General features: G+C 34.9%; 1 long non-coding RNA gene across 3 annotated transcripts; it reads right to left on the bottom strand.

Moving 5' to 3' along the window:
• Window positions 1–18,237: 18,237 nt before the first annotated feature.
• On the bottom strand, window positions 18,238–22,131 carry LOC140884427 (uncharacterized). Of its 3 annotated transcripts, none has more exons than XR_012150651.1 (5): window positions 21,817–22,131; window positions 19,319–20,126; window positions 19,175–19,230; window positions 18,851–18,902; window positions 18,238–18,347 (listed from the first exon to the last, which is right to left on the bottom strand). It is a non-coding gene; the product is annotated as an uncharacterized lncRNA (long non-coding RNA). The 3 variants fall into 3 exon arrangements; XR_012150653.1 differs by lacking the exon at window positions 21,817–22,131 and adding an exon at window positions 20,798–20,927; XR_012150652.1 differs by lacking the exon at window positions 21,817–22,131 and adding an exon at window positions 20,715–20,914.
• Window positions 22,132–22,417: the final 286 nt, after the last annotated feature.

The raw sequence follows: 22,417 nt of genomic DNA, 5'->3' as shown, positions 1-22,417 counted from the left end.
GGTTTCAACTATATATATATATATATATATATATATATATATATATATATATATATATATATATATTTCTTAATAAAACCATCGATTGTGGCAGGGTTAGGCGGACCCCTACCCATTTATTAGATGAAATAAAATCAATACATGAGAGAAGACAAGGACAAAACCACTCGAAAAATTACAAAAATTCAATTGACAGAACACTCTCTAATTCTAATATAAGGTAGCCCGGATCTGTCCAATCTACAAATTCCTTTGAGACGCCCCTGTATGTCCGCTGGATGGAGAATTTTCGATCCAAGAGCTAATCTCATGTTAGCCAACTCATCTGCCGCCGCATTTGCCTCTCTGTATACATGAGATTTTCGAACCTGAAAGTGGTGAAGTATTCCTTGAATTTGCGTCAAAGAATGATGAAGATTCCAGCTAGTAGCATCTGCATCAATGATGGCTAGAGCAGCCATAGAATCAACCTCAAGCCAAAGAGGAAATATATTAAAGTGTTTGCATAATTCCAATCCCTTCAGAATTGCATACAATTCGGCTCTAGTGTTCGACCCTAAGACAATATAATCACGAAAAGCAATAATGGGTCACCCCAATAATCTCTAATGATACCACAAATTAATGCTAGATTCACCTCTTCCTTTCGAGCAACCATCCGAGTTAAGCTTGTAACAGCCCGGAGGTGGATGAATCCAACAAACTACTCGAATAATGGAGCATTGAGTTGTTCTTGTAAAACGACACTAATCTCTAATATTAAATAGATATTAAAATAATGCGGAATTTTCAAAAATTTGGGCATTACCTATTTAAAAAACTCAAGATCCACCTGTCTGAAAAACACCACAAAAGATTGAACTAAATGAGACAAAAATCTAAACGATGAAACGAGCAAGAAACTAAAATGAAAATAGTTGAAAGTTTGCGAATACCAAAAGTTTAACAGCCAAGTATTTAACATGCCAACAAAACAAATCGCAGGAAAGACACATCCTGCAAACTAACTCAGATAGGAAAACATAATGTTGCTTGATTAATTATTACAAATAACTAATGCAGCAGTAAAAGAAGCATCGATCGAAGGGTAGTGCACTTTCAGGTGCCGTCAGCCCAAGAAATCCTGCCCCTCAGCACTAACATCAACCTCACATGCACCAAGCAAAAGTAGTGAGCCTAAAGACTCAAAAAATATGAAGCATGTAATGATGAATGATATATAATACATGCACACGCCTTTAAAATAATTGTACTCAAATACTTTGAAACTTTTCTTTAAACAAACAATTCAAACAAGAATAAACTTAACTTATAAAAGATCGCATGCATAACTGAAACTGAACTTGAACTGAAAACTTGAAACTTTAACTAAAACTCATGCAAAACTGAAACTGAATTTGAACTGAGTAGAGTCAAACTGAAACTGAACTGAATTGAAACTGAATTGTGAATTTAGATCCTCGATTGTGACTTCTGTTTTGATTGATTAATCTATAAACCATATTACTAGGCTGGCAAGGACATCGGGATTTTTCCTGACCCCACATTGTCCTGAATGGCAAGGACACCGAGATTTTTCCCGACCACACATTGCCCTGAGTGGCAAGGACACCAAGATTTCTCCCAACCCCACATTGCCCTGAATGGCAAGGACACCGAGATTTTTCCCGACCCCACATTGCCCTGAGTTTGGTAGCGAAACCAAGATGTCTCCCGGCCCCTCTCTACCCTGAGTTTTTCAAGGACACCGAGACATCTCCCGGCCCCACATTGCCATGATATATAGTCAAAACCAACTCTCCTCATTAAATTTTTTTTTTTATTCCTTGACTCAACTTGCGAAAAACTTAACTTATCAAGAAAAAGATTTCTTGAAAATAACTCACTTAAATACTCAACTTTTAGATGAAAAAAGCATGATTTCGACCAATAGTGTAGCACCTAAAAATCCAATCTACTAAATCGCATGCATTAAAATAAATAAATATTATGATTATTATTTTTAAATTTAATTGATTTAAGATTCTTTATCTGAATTATTTGTTAATAGAATATTAATTATTTATTCAAATGATTTTTATTGTACTAACTATTTAATTAATGCTTTAATTGTTTAATTTTATTTGTCAAAATGATTTTTATTGTGCAACTTAATTGTTTTAAATATTTTAAAGGTTTAAGTTTTCTTAATTAAATGATTTTATTTATTTAGTTTATTCATTTAAATGATCTTAACTGTTCCGTTTACTTATTTAAAATGACTTAAGATTATTGGATAGTTATTTAAATGATTTTAACTGTTTAGCTTATTTATTTAAATATTTTTGATTTTCCAACTTATTTATTTTAAATAACTTAAGTTTAGCGGTTAGTTATTTTAAATCATTTTAAATGTCTATCTTATTTATTTAAATACTTTTAACTGTCCAAGTCGTTTTAAAGGTTTTTATTTTCTCTTGTGTATTTATTTAAATGACTTTTAAACAATTATTTAGTTTATTTAAATTATTTTAATCGCTCTGTTTATTATTTAAATATTTTACTTATTATTGTGACATCGAAATATTTAAAGTGTTGATTTTAATTTCTAAATTAGTGTTTAAATTTCCTTCATATGTCTATTTGTTTAATTATTAAGTAAATTACTCTTGAGATTTTGAGTTCAGTGACTTCCGGCTCTGGCACACGGTGATGGTGGATTCGGCGGTAAAACTTTAAATTTTATTTTTAGAGCTAAAATTTATGGGAGTTGAAGAAAATAAATGATATTTTTACTTTTAAAATTTTTCGAGTGCCAAAAATCGCGTAAGTGCATTATTGAGCTTAATTTTCAGTATTTTTGAAAATTAGCCTTTTTGAACCTGGACTAGCAAAATTATATTCTTATATTTAATTTTAGGATTCTTAAACTTAGAAATTTAAAATAGGGGCAAAAATTTAAGGAGATAAAGTTGTAAACAAAAAGTGACACTTTTACAAGTGTAGTAGCACCTTTTTAATACACTACACTCACACCACCTACCTATACACACAAATTAATACATATACATACAATACACCTAGAATATTATACACAACACAAATTAAATCAATTCTCCCAAACCCTAGCCCCCTTGGCCGCCTCTTTCCCTCAAGCTCACTCCAAAGCTGTCGGCCATCACTCCTAGCTGCCACCAGCCACCGGCGACCCTTCCCCACCACTGTGCCACCCCGGAGCCACCCCTTGGAGGTTGGTTTTTCTTCTGGACGTGGAGCTCCAGCCCTTGGCCGCCTCATTTCTCCCTTGTTCTTGCAAGATTAGGCAAGATCTTGTGCTCTTTTTGAAACACCAAGCATATGATAGTATTTTCTTTCCTACATCTTGTTTACTTCGAAATTTTCAGTATATACATGTGCATGGCACAATTTTTGATAAAAAAATCAGTAGGAAAGATATAGTGATTTTCGAAATTTGCATCTATTTATTGTTAGAATGTGTTATGGATTGATTTGGGTTAGAAACTTGCATTTAATTTGGACTTTTCGAATATTTGACTAAATATCAGATTTCTGATGGCCTAATTTTGATCCTATTGCATGTGTAAATGGGTGGATATGAGTTATATATTATGTTATTCTATGTCCTTGAAGTTATATATTGAATTGGGGAAAATTCATTTCTGCTCAACTTCGCTTCTCTTATCGATTGAAGACATGCATTTTATTATTGAGGAAGTTTGTATCTTGTTCCAAGTCCATAAAATCCCTATAGAGTTTATGCATTCGAAAATCATCAAGAATATTGCTAAACGTGCTTGAAATTGATTCTGGAGAAGAGTTTTCCAAGGTATTTGGATCACACCAGAAAATATGACCGAATAAATATGTATTCTCCAAACTTTTGCTTTATTTGTGGGAAGCTTGGCCATGTTCTCCGAGACTATGAACAATTTACAAGGGGGAGAGGCTGTAGAACCACAATTTGGTAATAGGATTAGAGCACAGGTACACTCACGAGATAGGAAATCCTTTTTCTCCAAAAGGGATCAATACTTATTACAGTGATTCTCCATTAAGAGAAGCGTCACATGATAATTTTGAGAATATTAATTGGTGACCCAATGGAGTTGGTTCCATCTCACACGACGAATCAGGATACGGGATCCTCTCGTGACAAAAGTGAAATGGATGAGAAAATTATTTGGATAAACAAGTACCGAATCAGTCCACTCCTAGGTTGGATATAAACGATAATCTGGTGGTGTCAGTAAACAAAGGAGAAATTTCCATGTTCTTCGCATCCAAGGCAGTGGTTACGAGTAGTCAGACGAAGCAGAAGTGATTGGGTCGAGGGGCGAATAAAACGGTGGAGCAGAGCAGGCCTTGGGTAATTCGAGTGCTATTGATTCAGTAAAACGACCACTAGCTGAACAGGTTAAGGTTAATGATGGGGATAAAATAACTGTTGAGAAATCAATTATGTAGTTTTGCTGTTAAATAAAATATCTAAAGCAAAAAACCAGACAAAACCGAATTACTCAACTGAGAAACTGAACTAGATGTGTTCTCAAACTGGATCAGTTACTCGACTAGACTATCACAACTGGATGAAGACAAATGAGTTTTCAAGTATATCAACTAGACGAACCTAACTGGATATAAAAGAACCAATTGATCTAAACTACAGCCAACCAGTCAAGATCAGAACTGATACAAAGCTTAACTGAATATAAGCTTAACTGGACATGAAAGTCAACTAAACCAAACAAAGCAGAACTGGATCAGTTGAGCAAAACTGATCAATTTACTCAAATGAAGATTTTCAAAGGCAGTTATCAAGATATCAGTCGAGAAGGAAAATAAGTTGAAGCCAACAACCTATAGATAATGTTTCTTGTACATTGTAGCAAAGCAGAATGTGTAGACGCATAGTTTCAGTACGGATGTCAGAGATTTTTAACGTTGAGAATAGATAACACAATGAATTCTTTTGTATGGAGATTTTTGAATCACTTTACTGTTTTATATTCGTCTATATATAGCAGACTAAGATGTTAAGACCCAACGATTGGCACGTTTAGCCAGTGGAGTTAATACATCTGGATTTCATTACCAGTCTGATGGTTTATTGTGTTTAGCTAATCAAGTGGTTGTTCCTGATGATGCATATCTAATTGATATTCTTTCTCAAGCACACATAAGTCGATTGATAGTTCATCCTGGAAGCATGAAGATGTATAGGGACTTGCGATCTAGATTCTAGTGGAAGGGAATGAAGCAAAGTGCGTACCAGTTCGTCTCTAAATGCCTTGTATGCCAGCAGGTCAAAGCGGAAAATCAACAACCATGTGGTTTATTACAGAGTTTAGAGGTTCCCGAATGGAAGTGGGAGCATGTGAATATGGATTTTGTTACCAATTTGCCCATGACCTCACGTCAGTGTGATGCTATCTGGGTCATCGTAGATCATTTGACAAAATCTGCACATTTCATTCCTTATAATAGAGAGTATTCATATGATCGCATGTCAAGTTTATATATCCAGGAGATAGTGCGATTACATGACATTCCATTGAGCATAGTCAGTGACAGGGATCCACGTTTTACCTCGCGATTTTGGAGTAGTTTTCAGCAGGCATTGGGTACTACTCTGAGTTTGAGTACTGCGTATCATCCGAAGACTGATGGACAGTCAGAACGGACAATACGGACACTCAAAGATATGCTGAGAGCATCTGTTATGGATTTTGTCTTGTCATGGCAGGAGCAGTAACCTTTGGTAGAATTTGCCTACAATAATAGATATCATCGCAGTATTAACATGGCACCCTTTGAGGCATTGTATGGACGACGATGTCGTACTTCACTATTCTGAGATGAGGTGGGAGAATGACAAGTCGAGGGGCCAGAGTTGATACAACAGGTTGCAGATAAGGTAGATCTGATCAAGCAAAGAATTAAAGATGCCCAAGACAGACAAGCTAGCTATGCTAATGTTCACCGTAGGCCATTGCAATTCGAGCCTGGTGAGCATGCGTTTCTTTGAGTATCACCTTTTATAAAGGTAATGAGGTATGGGTTGAAAGGAAAGTTATCACCTCGATATATTGGACAATTTGAGATACTGGAAAATATCGGAGATGTTGCTTATCGTTTGGCATTACCGCCATATCTCTCCAGTATTCACGACGTATTCCACGTGTCATTACTTCGACAATATATCGCTGACGAGTCGCATGTGATACATCCGACTAACGTGCAACTTGAACCTGATCTGTCATACGTAGAAAGACCACTCCAGATTCTTGACAGGAAAGAGAAAGTACTCCGGAACAAGACTATACCAATAGTTATGGTTCAATGGAAACGCAGAGGTGTAGAAGAAGCGACTTGGGAGCTCGAGAGTCGTATGCGAGCAGAACATCCTGAGTTGTTTGATGTATATTCCACTGATATGTATAGTATGTATAGTATCTGTTGAATATACGTTTGGCATGTACAGTACTTGTGATGAATAAACTTGCATGTTTCATTCCTTGATTTTTACCCAGACTGAAATTTCGAGGACGAAATTTCTTAAGTTGGGGAGAAAGTAGTAACCCATACCCTATTTTTAGTTAATTAACTATTACTCATGATTAAGGGTTACTCAATACATAATCAAGGGATTAAATGAGATTAAAAAAAATTAAATTGTGTGTTAAAAATATGTATTCATAAATATCGATTGATAGGCAATATTAAAATACATATGTGACTTTTATAGCACACATTAGTTGAAGTAATTTTTAATCGGGTCAATTTTGAATACCGAATGAATAAAAGAGTACACACATTTAAATACGTGTACACGGATTAATTGAGATATACTTGTATACAGATATACATATATATCACACGCTCCACCGCCACATCATCATCATCACCGTTCAAATTCGTCTTCTCTCTCCACCCGTGATCTTTTTCTCTCTCTTGATCGGAACTTTAAACCGCCGTAACTCCGCCATCGATTAGCGAAACTCGAAAATAAATATACCGTTGGACTCCTCGTGACGAAGGCTATCCACGAACATCCACTTTGGCCATTTTAGACACACCCCGACGAAACCCAATGCCGCAACCGCCGCTTTCTCGCTGTCATTAAGCCGTCTCCAGTCGTCAAAACGTGAAATTGAATATACGGCTAGAATTGTCTCGACGAAACCTAGCTATTGATACCAATTTTTCAAAGTTTCGTCGTGATTTCCGAAAACCCGATTTCCGATCGCCACTTTGCCGCCCCGTTTCACCGCCATAAGTCGCCGGAAACTTGAAATTGATTGAGGGGTTTTGTTCCTTATATTGTAAGCTTCGTTTTGATATAAATATTTTTCATAAATACCCAACTCCAACGACGGGTGATTTTTTGGCCGCCGCCACTGTCACCGCCGCGTCGCCGGATCGCTGGACCGCCGTCGTGTCGCCGGCCACTGTTCAGTGTTGGACTGATTTTTGTTTAGGTGTTGTGACTTGTTTTGAATCTTTGATATAAAATTTTGAACACATCAACGGGCTAACTACGGACAAGGTATGGTCCGGAAATCCTATTAAGAAATAGAAGTATTTGCTAGCTTAGTTAAGGCTTGTAGATAATAATTAGTGATACAATAAATATTTGATTGTAGGCTTGGAATCTAGGTCCTGACGTAGACTCGAACTATTACGCAGAAGGTATGTAAATATTGACTGAGATAGCCAGCGAGTATGCATGTTTATATGCTGCATTTTTACGTGGCATGATGTATGTTTTACTGATTTTATATTCATATGTCATGTGCACATACACGTTGAGCCTATTTCTTTGACATAGCCATGATAGTAGGTCCGCTCAGCTCTACACCAGTATATGGTCTAGCACTAGTAGTGTAGCGAAGACGGATACGTTGGGCTACTACGGTGTTTTAGAAGAGTGTGGCTATACCCAGAGGTTGATCCGCGAGGTTCCGGCACTCATTTAGGCACCTGGTCTGAGCATGATTTGATGGATTACCCGATATCCAGTCATCATATGCATGCATCATATTTATATATTTACTCATGTTTACGTACTGGGCGTTAATTGCTCACGTCCTTGGTATTATATTGGACAACCCATTCGACGGGACAGGTTCTAGATTGGACAGAGCAGGAGCTTCAAGGCAGGACTAGAGCACATGAGTTGATAGCTGTATAATAATATATTTTAGTTTTTATTGTATATATTTCGATATGGTTGTATCACTACTGATTTGGGTTTTAGTACCGGTTGTTTTCTGCTGGGTTACGTATATTATGGGTTATGTTTCATTAAGTTTTACTCTGATAATTAAGTATTTCAATTAATTTGATTGCATGCTTGTTAGTAGGTGACTCAAAGTAGGGTCACTACATGTAGCCCTTTATCTTAGATTTCCACGGAATCAATAATCACTCCATTTCAAGTTTATATGAGGGAGATATGCTCGATATACCAAACTATACCTGTGAGACCTCGGTTCTAAATAACTAATCTCGAAATTAGACAACGATTAAGCAAACAAGATCCAAGATTAAAAGAAAGGAATAATTTTTTTTTGAATAGGGCCTCGCTCGATCGGTAAGATTCCACCGATCGAGCGAGACAGAAAGTTCCAACTCTCTGCCCGGGCAAAAACCCAGCACCGATCGATCAGTCAAAAACCACCGATCGAGCGGGTTCCTTGAATCCAAAATAGAAACCAAGCAAATTTTCACTCGATCGATCGGTCAAATCTTACCGATCGATCGGTGACAGTACAGAAGCCAAAATACAGCAAAACTTCATACAACTCAAATCCAAAACCTTCAAATCATAATCATGCATTACAATCACAATCTCTCTTAATGATACATAAAGTTCTAGAGTTGATCAATTACTCAGAATGATAGAACATGCATCGGTTCTAGCTATTACAATCCGAATACAAAACATAAGAAGTTCGAGTTCTAACATGCTTCAATTCTCAAACTAGATAAACATGCTGACACGACTTCTAAACCGAGTCTCACTACTAGCTCTCCCTCGTGATGCTAACTAGTTCTTCGCTGACTTGATCCTACCCCACCTGTTGCCAAGTACACATACAAAACAAAGCAACAGCCGGATAACTCCGGTGAGAATGATATTCCCAGTAAAAGCAACATAACAAGCAATACATGTAATATAACAACAACATGCTTTCAAGACAACATAATCAAATCAAAACGAATGATATGCATGTCTTTAAAATAGGGATATCAACTATGATAAATGAGGGGTTGCTGCTCTGATTTTGGGATCCCGAGGATGATATCACGTAACGTCTCACCGACTCTCCCAATCGAGGTGGTGCCATGTATCCCACTCCCATAGACTTTGGTGCGACTATAAGGAGTATGCTGACACTAGGTGAACTTCTACACCTAGGCCACTCACAGTATAGCCCCCAAAACGTCTAAACAAAAAGGGATGTTCTGCCCGCTGAAATCAAGGGTTTGGCTCAATATGAATGCATAAGAAAACATAAAGCATTAAGCCATATAACAAAACTCAATCAACAACAAAATACAAGTTCCACATGCTAGAACAAGTATTGATGCAAGTATGTGATTTTAAGGGAAAACTCAAGAACCAATCTATCTCGAGTATGCTATCCCGCTAAATGACTGCTTTTACCTTTCGATACGAATAGCTCCAACTTCTGGATAAGCTACAATAAAAAGGTTATATCAGAAACTATACAACCTAACAACAACATCGGCTCAAGGTAATATCTTTACCGTTCTTCGTCCAACTCTTAGACGATCGACAGCTGCTAACTCTGGGCTCGACAACTTCAAACGAATCTGTACATAGGCAAAATATGATCAACAACGACGAACAAATCCATTTGCCAAAGTTCTACGATTCAAACGGTTCAAAATCTCAAAACTCAAACTGGCGGCATAACGGTAATAAACTGATAAAACCGGAAACGCAGACAACAGTACAATATCGATATCAACTCATATCAATGCTAAGACAACAAAAAAAGGCTCAAAACCAACCAATCTCAAAACTAGATTTTCGAAAATAGGCTTTCAAAAATCATAACAATTCCGAATGTCGCTCTATTTCAAAACCGACAGAGAATAAACGATCAGAACTCTGCCAAGAACAACATAACCAAAACTCAATCGATTCTAACAACATCCAAAAATCAAAGTTTAGCTGATCGAAGAAAAAATTACGATATAACGGAGCTCTCGCTGCTGTGATCGCTAAACTGCCTTCATAAATAAATTCTAACGGATGGATCGAGCTCGGGGTGGAATCTGAAAGCTCAAGAACACGTTAGGGAGTCTTCAATGGAGTCTTAGGCGTGTTGGGGAAGAGGGAATGGAGTAGACCAAGTCAAATCCCTTATAAATATCTAACAAAACCCATTTTTACACTTTAGTCCCTGAAAATTCCAAAATTTGCAAAATAGACCCTGATCAAAATCAAGTCGGCTCTTGAACTCTGTAATCTCCGATTATCTCAAATAAACTCAATTAAGATAAAATCGGGGCGTTAAAGTACCAGAAATTTTGCTATGCAAAATTTTAGTTCCGAACCAGCAACTTCAATGCAGTTTCGCAGCTTGTTAGCTTCCGATTCAGTCTTCGACTTGTGAATATGATTTTTAGATCATTGTCTTATCTTTCCAAATCATGTTTAATCGTTCCATTCAGATAATTGATCTACAAGATATGACCAAAATACCAGAATTGCTCGAAGTAAACAGATTCTATTTTTTTTATAAACTGATCTAATTCAGTTTGGTATTACGACGTAAGTTTGACCAATATAACATCCATTTTTGCTCAACTGACGTGAAATGAGATATGTTCCAAATTTAGTTTTATATGCAGTCATCTTGACGGCTAATCGTTTACATCAATGAGCTATGAGATATCATCGAAATAGTAGAGCTCGCCATAGATTCAGTTTTGCTAACTTTGAGTTTTGGTTTCCATCTTCATTTTAACAACTTCACACTAGAGTAAATATGTTAGAAACACAGTAACAAGTTTTTTTTATCATCAAAATCATGATTTCTTGTGTCATAAAACCCAACATGGAGCTAGTACAATAATACCAGGTTAGATTCCTCGCGAAAATATGTTTCCGTCGATATATTACAATAGACAAAATTCCTCCTAGATCAAAAGTTATGATCGTTTCAAGTGTGTATACAAAACACCTCAACTTCTACGGTTAAATTAGCCAACTGAACTACTAAACTGAACCCTTTGGTTCCCAACTGATTTTGTCAGTCTAGCTGACCTCAATGGATATCCAGCCAACTGATACCTTCCTTAACTCACCTCACTCAGTTTAGCTTGTACCCGTGTTCTGTACTCTACTGATCCACCCAACTGGTCACTATCAGTTGAGCTGGTACTGTAGTGCCTAAAATCCAATCTACTAAATCGCATGCATTAAATTAAATAAATATTATGATTATTATTTCTAAGTTTAATTGATTTAAATTCTTTATTTGAATTATGTGTCAATAGAATGTTAATTATTTATTTAAATGATTTTATTGTACTAACTATTTAATTAATGCTTTTAATTGTTTAAATTTACCTATTTAAATTATTTTATTATACAACTTATTTGTTTTAATGATTTTAAAGGTTTAAGCTTGCTTATTTAAATGATTTTAATTGCCCAGCTTATTTATTTAAAATGACTTAAGTTTTTGGTTAGTTATTTAAATGATTTCAACTGTCTAACTTAATTATTTAAATGCTTTTGATTGTCCAATTTGTTTTAAAGGTTTTTAATCTGCTTGTGTATTTATTTAAATGACTTTTAAACGTTCATCTAGTTTATTTAAATTATTTTAATCGCTCCGTTTATTATTTAAATATTTTATTTATCATTGTGACATTAAAATGTTTAAATATTGATTTAAAAGAATTCTTGAGTTTTCGTTATTTCAGGATCGGCGGGCGGAAGCGGAGTCGTGAGTTATAATTTATTCTTGAGATTTATGAAGTAAACTAGAGAAGTTTATTAAATGATTATTTTAAGGATTTTCGAGCATCGTAAATTTATTTTAAATCCTTAAAAGTTGAGGGAAGTATGTAAAGCTTCATTTTAAGAATTTTTGGGTTGCCTTATTTATTTTAAAAGAATTTTAAAGTTTGTTTAATTACCTTCCAAAAAAATTTGTATTTTAACATCCGGATAGAAATTTAATTTCACTTAAATATTTATAATTTTAATTTCAGAGATTTAATTGTTTTAAATTCCTTTAAATGTTTATTTTGCTTAATTATTTAAGCTAATTAATCCTGAGTTCTTGAGTCTAGTGATTCGAGGTTCGACATGAGGAGATGGTGGATTTTGGTGGTAACTCTTAGTTTTGCAAGATTTGAGATTTATGAGAAACTGAGGAAAATAGATAAAATTATGTTTTAAGACTTTTCGAGTGACCATAATTGTTTTTACGAAATTTTAGATTTTATTTTAGAAATTTTTAAATTTTGTATTTTAAAACCCAGGCAAATGAAATTTAAATTTCCTTCAATTATTAACTTTTCAAACATAGGAAATTTAAGGGTTTTGGTGTGAGTAGTGTAAGAGTTGTAATACACCTAGTAGCACTTCTTTAAGTCATTTAAAGTAGCATTTTTAAGACTTTTTCACAAACACACACACACAAAATTAAATACCCACATTTTTATTATCCAAACCCTAGAACACAAAAGTTAGAAACCTTCCCCCCTCATTTTCTCCCTTGGATGCCCCTTTCACCCTCCAACACTCTCAACCCGTCGGCCATCATATCTTCACCACTAGCCGCCGCCGCCACGCCTCCCCACCGGCTGGAGCTCAAGTCCAAGAAGCCTAGACGTCCATTTCCTTCGAGTTCCAGCCCCTTTTATTGGTTTGTTTAACCCTAAGGCAAGTATAAACATGTTCTTTGTCCACCAAGTGAAGATATTATGTTATGTGCCTTGTTTTCTTTAAGCATTTGGTGTTTTGTGAAATTTTGATTGAGTAATTTGAAATTTGCAGAATTTTCAGTAGGGTTCATGCCTTGGTTTCGAAAATTTCTTGCATTCTTTGTGTTGAAATGAGCTATGTTATGTGTGTTGAAATCTTCTTGATGTTGCTTGTGAGTTTCGAAAATTTCAGCCCCTATACATGTGTTGTTTGAGCTCATTTTTGGAAATTTGATTGAATTATGCTTAAATGGCTGCCTAAGCAAGTTAGGAGTTTAATTGGTGTATTGGATGAGGTTTGAGTTGGTTAGAAGGGCTGGAGGTGAGGGAATTGAGGGCTGGAGTGTGGCCATGTGGGAGAGGATTGCTGGTTGGGGCAAACCGGCTAAAAATTTGACTTTGAGCTGGCTTCGGGTGTGAGGGCTTGACTCGAGGTTTCAACGTGGTCTAAGGGGAATTAAGATAGTAGTGGACTTGTGCAGATTTTTGACGTCCCTTTGTTTTGCCTCTAGAGTTCGGTTTTGGTGGTTGTATTAATTGGTCTGGACAGGGGGTGGCTTGGCTATAATTCAAGTCTAGGATGTGATATTCGTGTCGGTTCAATTTGGGAGCCATTTGGTTAAGTTTTGGGTAGGTTAAGGGTGAATTAAGTTAAGGTGGTTAGTGCAGATTTTCGGTGGAGTTTAAGGGCTGTCCGGGAACCCTATTGGAACAGGCTGCTCGAGTTGACTCCGGAGGTTAGAGTCTGGTTCTTGGGTTAGTTTAGGGTGTGTAGAAGATTTCGGCTCAAGCGAAAGCCAATTCGGTTAAAAGGTCGAGTTATGGGTTTTTCGGTTTGAACGCTCATGGTAAGCCTTGGTTGAGGTGAAAGAGGAGTTGTAGTTGATTGGCTTAGCCTAGGGGCAGCCACGTAACCATTATTTTTCCTTGATTTAAAGCATGTTTTCATATTCTAAAGTTGCGTATTTGAGTGATTGATTTCAAAGAAATTTTCATTCGAGTTGAGTAAGTTTTAAGCAAGTTGAGTACAAGACCTTTATTGTGACGCCTAAAAATCCAATTTACTAAATCGCATGCATTAAATTAAATAAATATTAGGATTATTATTTTTAGGTTTATTTGATTTAAATTCTTTATTTGAATTATGTGCTAATAAAATATTTTTATTATTTATTCAATGATTTTATTGTACTAACTATTTAATTAATGTTTTAATTGTTTAAGTTTATTTGTCAAAATAATTTTTATTATGCACTTTAATTGTTTTAATATTTTAAAGATTTAAGCTTGCATATTTAAATGATTTTAATTGTTTAGCTTATTCTTATAAATGATTTTAACTGTGTAGTTTATTTGTTTAAATATTTTTGAGTGTCCAATTTATTTATTTTAAATATCATAAGTTTAGCGGTTATTTTAAATTATTTTAAATGTCTAACTTATTTATTTAAATCCTTTTTGTAATTGTCCAAATCATTTTAAAGGTTTTCTTTCTGTTTGTATTTATTCAAATTTCTTTTAAACGTTAGACTAGTTTGTTTAAATTATTTTAATCACTCTGTTTATTATTTAAATATTTTATTTATCGCCGTGACATCAAAATATTTAAGTATTGATTTTAATTTCTTGAATCTTGTTGCTTTAAATTCCTTTAAAGTATAGTTGCTCAAATATTTTAAGTTAACTAGTATTTTCAAACCCGGCGAATAAAATTTAAGTATTTATTCTTGAATTTTCAAACATTGAGTATTTGCGGGAATTGGGGGTCTAACACTTTTATTCGCGTCATATAAAATACTGCATATTATATTTTATGTATTATATTTCCTACCCGCTTAACCTTATGTGTTGACCCGGCCCAAAAAGGATTCTCACCAGGCCAAATATGCATCTGCCAACCCCTATCGTTCCCAGCCCATTTCATCGGCCCAAAAACTTTTCCCCCTACTCCAAGCTGAAGGCCGATACAGACATCCCTTCTCTCCCATTTCCTTTGTTCTTCTCGAGTTAGGCCATTTCCTTTCTTGTTCTTCCCGATTGCAGCCTGCACCGTCGTGAGCCGCCTTTCCGATCGAGACTCGAGCTTCGCAAGTTCCTTCGTTCTAGCTCACTCCCAGCTTGCACCAGCTCGTTCTCGGCTGTTCATTTCATTTCCTTCTATTTATTCAAGCTAAGGCAAGATTATGGTTCCTTTCTCACCTTGTAGATGTATATGTTGTGTTTTGAATTTATATATATGAACCTCACGTTTAAAAAAAAAACAAAAATAATAATAAAATAAAGGAACGAGTGCCTTGTTTCATGAGATTTTCGGCCATGGAATGTTTTTTTTTTTGCATTGTAGGTGTTTGAGAAATGTTCCCATTGTGATTATTGTTGAGGATTGAATGTGTTATAGTTTGAATGGTGTTATGCATTCCCTTGTCATTCAAAAATTCCCCAGTGTCGTGCCCTGTTCTTGAAGACTTCGGCCATGGTGCCTTTTTTTTTTTTCCAGGTTGTGATGAGCAATATTTGCATTATTTTTATGGTTAAGGAATTAAAATGAGTTATGAATTTGTAATGGGGAATGCATTGATGCCATGAATTTTTTTTTAATTTCCAAAATCTTTTTCCAGCTTGTTGATTTGAAAATATGTGTGTGATTGTTTGCGTTGCTTGGATGGTGGATAGGGGCTACCATGGGTAAGAATGTAGCTCACATGGTAGTGTTTAGGTTGGGAGAAGTTAGCTCGTGGGATTGGCATTGAGGCACTTTGAATGAGGGGGAATGGTTGGGCTCGGTTTGAGGTGTTTGGAGGCTGCCATGTTGGATCTGCGTTTAAGCAGGTGATGGGAGGGTTCTAGGTGTTGGAAATGAGCCTAAATGCTGGTCTTGACCCTAGCTTAGAGGCTTGGAACTTGGGAGTCACATAGTTAAGTTTTTGGTTAAGGGTAAAAGGCAAGGTTTGAGCAGAATTTTGGAAGTGTTTGAGCTGCCCGTTAAGTGGTGGTTAAGGTTGAGTTCAAAGCAGGTTTTTGCCATGGGCTTGGGTCTGAAACTAGCCTAGGAAGTTAGGAATACAATGGTAAAGGCGGGAATCAATTAGGTTAAATTTTGGGTCGAGTTCTAGGCACTTAAATGGCTAGGTGCAGATTCTGGAAATTTAAGGAGGTTGCTGTCCGGAAAAGAATTTTTATAGAATGATTGGATAGGGAAAATACCTCGAGTATAACTTCTTTGTTTAGTTCTAAGTGTCACGGAGTCGTGGTTTCAAGCGGAATCCTTTTTGAATAAGAATCGAGTATGTTACAAGTTTTACGGGCAAACCACTCGAATTGGCCTAAGCGCAAGTTATGGTTTAGATTTTCATCCTTTGGGTTGGTCCCTAAATCACCATCCCGGTCATCCATGTGTGAGTCATTTGCATGATTATCGATCAAACATTTACATGTACGTCATATTTACATATGCATGCTAAGTCTCATATTCAATAAAGGAAAGAAATATTTTTGAACGAAGTGAGATGGTTGTGACTACATATTCATGTGTTTGTGTGGGGCTGAAAGAAGTTTTGGCCTCCCTTAAAAATTTATTATGGGTTTCCTTACCTTAACATGTGTTCATGTGGGACCGGAGCTATTCTGGTCTCCCTTACCAATATAGGGCAAGTACGGGTGGGTTTCATCTCGACCTCCTTGCGGCATTGTGCACTATAGCCATTATCATGATCGCAATCACAGAGTCACAATCAAGGATCTAAGTTCACAGTTACAGTTATAGATTCAGATACAGTTTATGCAGTTTCATTGATTATACATGACTTAGCCATGCATATGTTTCATTCATGTTCTCTCATTCATTTATATTGGTTTTCTTACCATAGAGGGGCAATGTGGGGCCGGGATAAATCTCGGTTTCCTTGCCGGCATAATACTATAGTCATTGATCTATCAAAACAAAGAGGGTCACAATCGAGGATCTAAATTCACAGAGGAAAGTTCAAAGTTTAAGTTTATGAAAGTTTATGTTTAAATGCATGATTTAAGTTAAAGTTCATGAAAGTTTATGTTAAAATGCATGAGTTCAGTTAAAGTTTCAAGCGAGAGTTTGAGTTAAAGTTGAGTGAGTTCAATGTATGCAATTTTTTTAAAGTTCCAAGTCTTATCTACATTTAATTTCAAGCATTTTTCCGAGGAAAATTTCAAAGTATTTTGAGTAGAATTATTTTAAAAGTCGTGTGCATGTATTATGTATTCTTCATTATTACATGTTTTATACTTGTTGAGTCTTTACACTCACTACTTTGCTTGGTGCAGGTTTGACTTTCGATGAGATCGAGAGGCATGACTCTTGAATGGAATGCGATGCGGGCTTGACACATCCCTCCGACCTATGCTAATCTTCCGTAGATGTTATTTAATCTTATAGTTTTGATGTCTTTTATTTTGTATATTGGTTAAATGTAAATTTAAGAGCTTCTAGATCAGTTTTGTTAGCATGTTAAACTATTCGATTGTTAGACTTTGATGTTTGTGATTTTGAACCATTTTCATTAGTTTCATGCTCGTTTCTCGTTTCTGTCTCGTTTGTTTACATCCTTGGTGTGTTTGTTGAGACAAGTGGATTTTAAGAGTTGTAAATAGGTAGTGCCAAAATTTTTGAAAAATTCCGCATTATTTTATTATCTTTTAAATATTAGAGGTTAGAGGGTCGTTTCAAGTACCCAACTGATCTATAACAAACTGATCTGGTACTCTACTGATCTGTACTAAACTGATCTACTCAACTGATTTATATCTTACCTGGTACTCAAAGGATTTGTACCAAACTGATCTACTGAATTTACTAATATCACTTTACTCATACTCAATTGATTTGTACCAGTTTAGCTCGTACCATAAGTTGACCATATTTCCATTTGTTCTTTACATTTGGTTGTCACTACAAGAAAAACACTTAAAGACAACAGATAAAATCCGTTGTCGTAGGGGGGCTTAAAACTGTTGTAAATAACAGTGTTGTTAAAAGCACGCTCAACAACAACGGATTTTATCCGTTGTCTTTTTCTTCAAAGACCTTTAACCGTTGTCTTCTCGCAGACTTTTAACAACAGGCCCAATTACAACATTTTTAAAATGATTTTATCCGTTGTTTTTTTCAGATAAAAACAAAAAAAAAAATTAAATTTTGATATACAAATTTCAAAATTATAAATCAATCAAAATTTAAAATTTCAAAAATAAAATTTAATATACAATTTTTCAATATTACAAATCCCACAAAATTCTAATTCTAATTCAATGCACACTAGGAAATAGAGCTATGAACTAATCTTTATAAATTAACTTGGAACTCTCGTTTCAGCTTAGATTAACATCCACCTCTGAATCTGAAACAAAAAAAAAAGTCACTTAGTTCTCTCTTCTATATATCCATAGGAGAAACAGAGCGAAAATGCAAGAAGTAACAATAAATACAGAACAAACTGAGTGTTGCAAAGAAAAGGGCAAACAGTACTACAAAATTCAAGGACTGCCTATTCAATTGTGAATGCATGTTTTCAAAAATTTACTCAGCATTCTAACCAAATACAAATAAACAACCATTAGGTGCAAAGATAGCTCATACAGAACTGAAACAGCTATAAAAGAAGCAAGTTCAAGTAAAATAGTAAATGTAATCAAATCCAATTCTCCTTCTGTCCGACTTCAAGAATCTTAACAACCATTCATGATTCAAATCATTACCTTCAAATTGTTTAAAAGATGCGTGAAAAATCAAGTTCAAGCTAAAGGAGGCTAAACAAGGAAATTTTTCTCAGAACAGCAGATTTGGTGTTTCTACCCTTGGGAGGACATTAACAGCCAAAACCAGAGAAATAAATTAAAGTACCTGTAAGGCCCAACCCATATCCCCCATTTGCATCTTGTTCAAAGTATAAAAGCTGAAATAAACATTAAAAGGAACTATTAGAACTGAACTCAAACAACAAGACCCTCCATTTCTTCCTTCAAAATTGAAGAGTGGAGTGAATAAAAAGAATAATGTTTATCCACGTGGAAAGCCGTTGTTGTCTTTTTCCATATAAAAAACAGAAAAATAAAAATTAATATATACATTTTCAATATTATAAAAAAAAACTAAGACCTTGACTTCGTAAACAACATAGAAAGAGCTATGAAAAGAAGAGGCATCACATAAAGGAAAGAAACTTACACCGAAAGCTTCCTATTGGAGACTAACATATGCCTTTTCACCTTGTCGGGTTGTAACTGTTATCACAATCAACTAATCGTCTCACTCTGAATATAATTAAAGCTTGAACATAGATTTCGAAGCAGGGATGATAAGCAATGTTACCTCCTTATCAACCGCCAATGCATTATAGACAATTCGAGCAATTTCTTCAGACCTATGATCTACTTCCAAATTGCTGAAAACAAATATTAAACTTAATTTACAATCATGATGCACTTCATGTATTGGTGTATTGGATAATAAATAGTAGGTTATTTCGTCAAATAGTTACAACATTTGAAGGTGATCCCATGAGGCAGGTGTTGGCTGCATGACCCGACGTACATAATATTCCCATTCAAAGGATACAATTAAAACATAAAATAAGAGTGCAATAATAAAATAAATAGTTATGCTTAACTGATCAACTCAAAAGCAATAGACATTTTTTAGCTAATTTTAGCGCATTTCCCGGTCATATATGTACAGCCTTGGGTTGTTCTGGCAATGCAAAATGCTTTCTTTGATCCACTGTAAAGACTACGGGACCAGAAAGCCTTAATCCGTAGCTTTGGTCTTAATACAAGGTTGAAATACACTTATACACACAATTATGATATCTTCAAATCTATTCAATTCAAATATAAAAGACGCTTACGAATAATGACATAACATGGCCAACCCCACAAAGAGTCCTTTAATTAGGATGACCAGACCCATGCATATCGATACCACAAAATACATAAACAAATTGCATTAAGACAGATGTGTGTGTTTAGCATAAAATGAATTACCTTCAAATCTTGAGTGCATCCGCAACTTTATTTCCAACAAACTGAAATGAGAAGGCATCACAAAAACATATAAATAGCTTTTTGTTTGAAAAATTACCAGCCGGAGAATTATCATCTTGTCCCAGAAAACTAAGTTCCTACAGGAAAAAAAAAGAGAAAAAAAAGTAGCATGTTAGATGGAATGTCCATGAGGTGAATCACATCACATCGTTGACAAAATAAAATTTTAGTAAATGATCTCGATATTAAAAGAAAACTAAGAGCAGACAATGACAGGGGAACAACAGAAGGACGTAAATCTCATTAATACAAACTCATTAAAGTGGGTGCAAACCAAAGTAAACATGCGCAAATAGCTTCCATACTTTTCGAAGATACAAGTGCATTATTCCCATTGTGAGGTAAAAAAGAGATGATTATGTGCATGATCGTAGTTCAAGAGAAAGTTTAAGTATGGTCTTAAAACACTGTTGCATAACAAAAAGGAACATAATCTAACTACTGTAATCCTATCTTGATAACATCTAAACTATTATCCCATCGAACAACCAAAATCAGTTATTCCTGCATTTCTGGCTTTTTAACATTTTCTGAAAAACACTTTCTTTTATCCCACGATACAGTCAAAAGTTCACAAAACCGAAGTCATGCAACTCATGGCAATGATGTTGCATGTGAAGGAATAATATAATATTAATAATGAAATAAGAGAGAGCTTCACTAACTACGAAAAGGAAAGCGCAGCCAAGTCCAAGAAAATCAAGTTCAAACTCCGAAGTAAATATTGTAAGAGTAATGGGCGGCGTACTCCTGCAGAATTGAACAGCTCTGGAATATCGAAAAGTGTTGTATGCTCATAATGAAGCCCATCCCCGAAGCAGACGTAACTAGGATTTTAATTCAAGGGGGCTAAATTTTAGGTAAAAAAAATTATAGACATTGAATATTCTAATATATATATATATTTATATAATCTAATTAACTCTCTAAATTTATATATCATTTAGTTTTTCATAAGTGTTTAATTTTATTAAATATCAATATCATTATCATAATAATGATATAAAAATCTAACTTTTATTATATTAGGTCCCCTAAACTTAATAGAGAATATTATATTATATCATTACACAATTTTTTTTAAAAAAAATAAAGCATTTTCCATTTGAAATCTAATATACGGATGATACTTGTCTAATTTTTTTAATTAATTATCTTTATAATATAATTTATTATTAGTATAATATAATTGAAATTTCTCAAACTCCATTTGCAAATTTAGTTAGTCCAAATCAAAGTTAAAATAGCCAAAAACAGAAAAAATATGTTTGATAGAACCCAAAACAAAAAATATTATTAGTTTATATCAAACATTAAAAGAGCCCAAAATAAAAAATTTTGAAAGAGCCCAAAAAGAAAAAAAATACATTATATTGGACCTTAAAAATATACACATAATATACACATATATATTAATATATGGGCTAAGGGTGGGGGCACGTCCGTCCCGAAGAATGTTTCAGGGGTTCTCATTTCTGCGCCACCAATTCCTCAAATTCATCATGGTAGATGTAAAAAATGGAAATGAAAGAGTAAGGAACATTATGCATAGCCTATTTCTTTCTACATAAATCAAACAGAAAAGAACTAAAAATGAGAGTACAAAACCATGAAGAACTCAACGATTTCAACTAAAGTTGTCACCAAAATAAAATCAACAGATCTACAACTCACAATAGTGATATTTTTTCAAAAATCTTCATTAAAAAAAAAAATTTCCTCCGCAAGCACTATCGAAGCACCTGCACCTAATCATTTTAGATTTACCAGTAATCGCTGAGCCTGAAGGGGACTGCGCTTTCGAGTTTTGCACATAGCAGTCCTCCCGTTTCCAGCACGGTGTTGAAACTAGTTGGAGAAGACCAAGAATGGACCGGAAATTTGTGTTGAAACTCGTTGGAGAAGAAGCTCACAGAATCAGGCGCACGGAGAGGTGCTCAAATCAGTCGATCTTTGGCTCAAAACGAAGATTATGTTGTGGAGAAAAAAAACCTAAACAGTTTTTTGGATTCAGGCAAAAAGGACGGAAAATCGAAGGCAAGAGTGGACGTTTGGGCGTTTAGGGTTGAGAGAAGAAAATAGATCGCGATACAGTCTTTGAAGAAAAGTGAAATGGAAAGATAGACCGTACACTTAAGAAGATAAAAGGAAAATAATATATTATTTAAAAATAAAATCAAAGACAACGAAACCATTGTCTATTATCAATAATTTATAAGATCAAAGACAACAATTTTAATACACCGTTGTTTTTGACCCCTAAAAAAAACACACAAAGACAACGTTTGATAAAAACCGTTGTTGTAACTTCAAAAAACCGTGTTATAGAAAAAGATTTTTTAAAAACCTAAAAAAGACAACAGTTTTT

This window comes from Henckelia pumila, chromosome 2, assembly GCF_033568475.1.
Source record: "Henckelia pumila isolate YLH828 chromosome 2, ASM3356847v2, whole genome shotgun sequence".
NCBI classification, from domain to species: domain Eukaryota; kingdom Viridiplantae; phylum Streptophyta; class Magnoliopsida; order Lamiales; family Gesneriaceae; genus Henckelia; species Henckelia pumila.
Note: the sequence above shows the minus strand (reverse complement) of the source record. Positions and strands in the feature narration are given on the sequence as shown.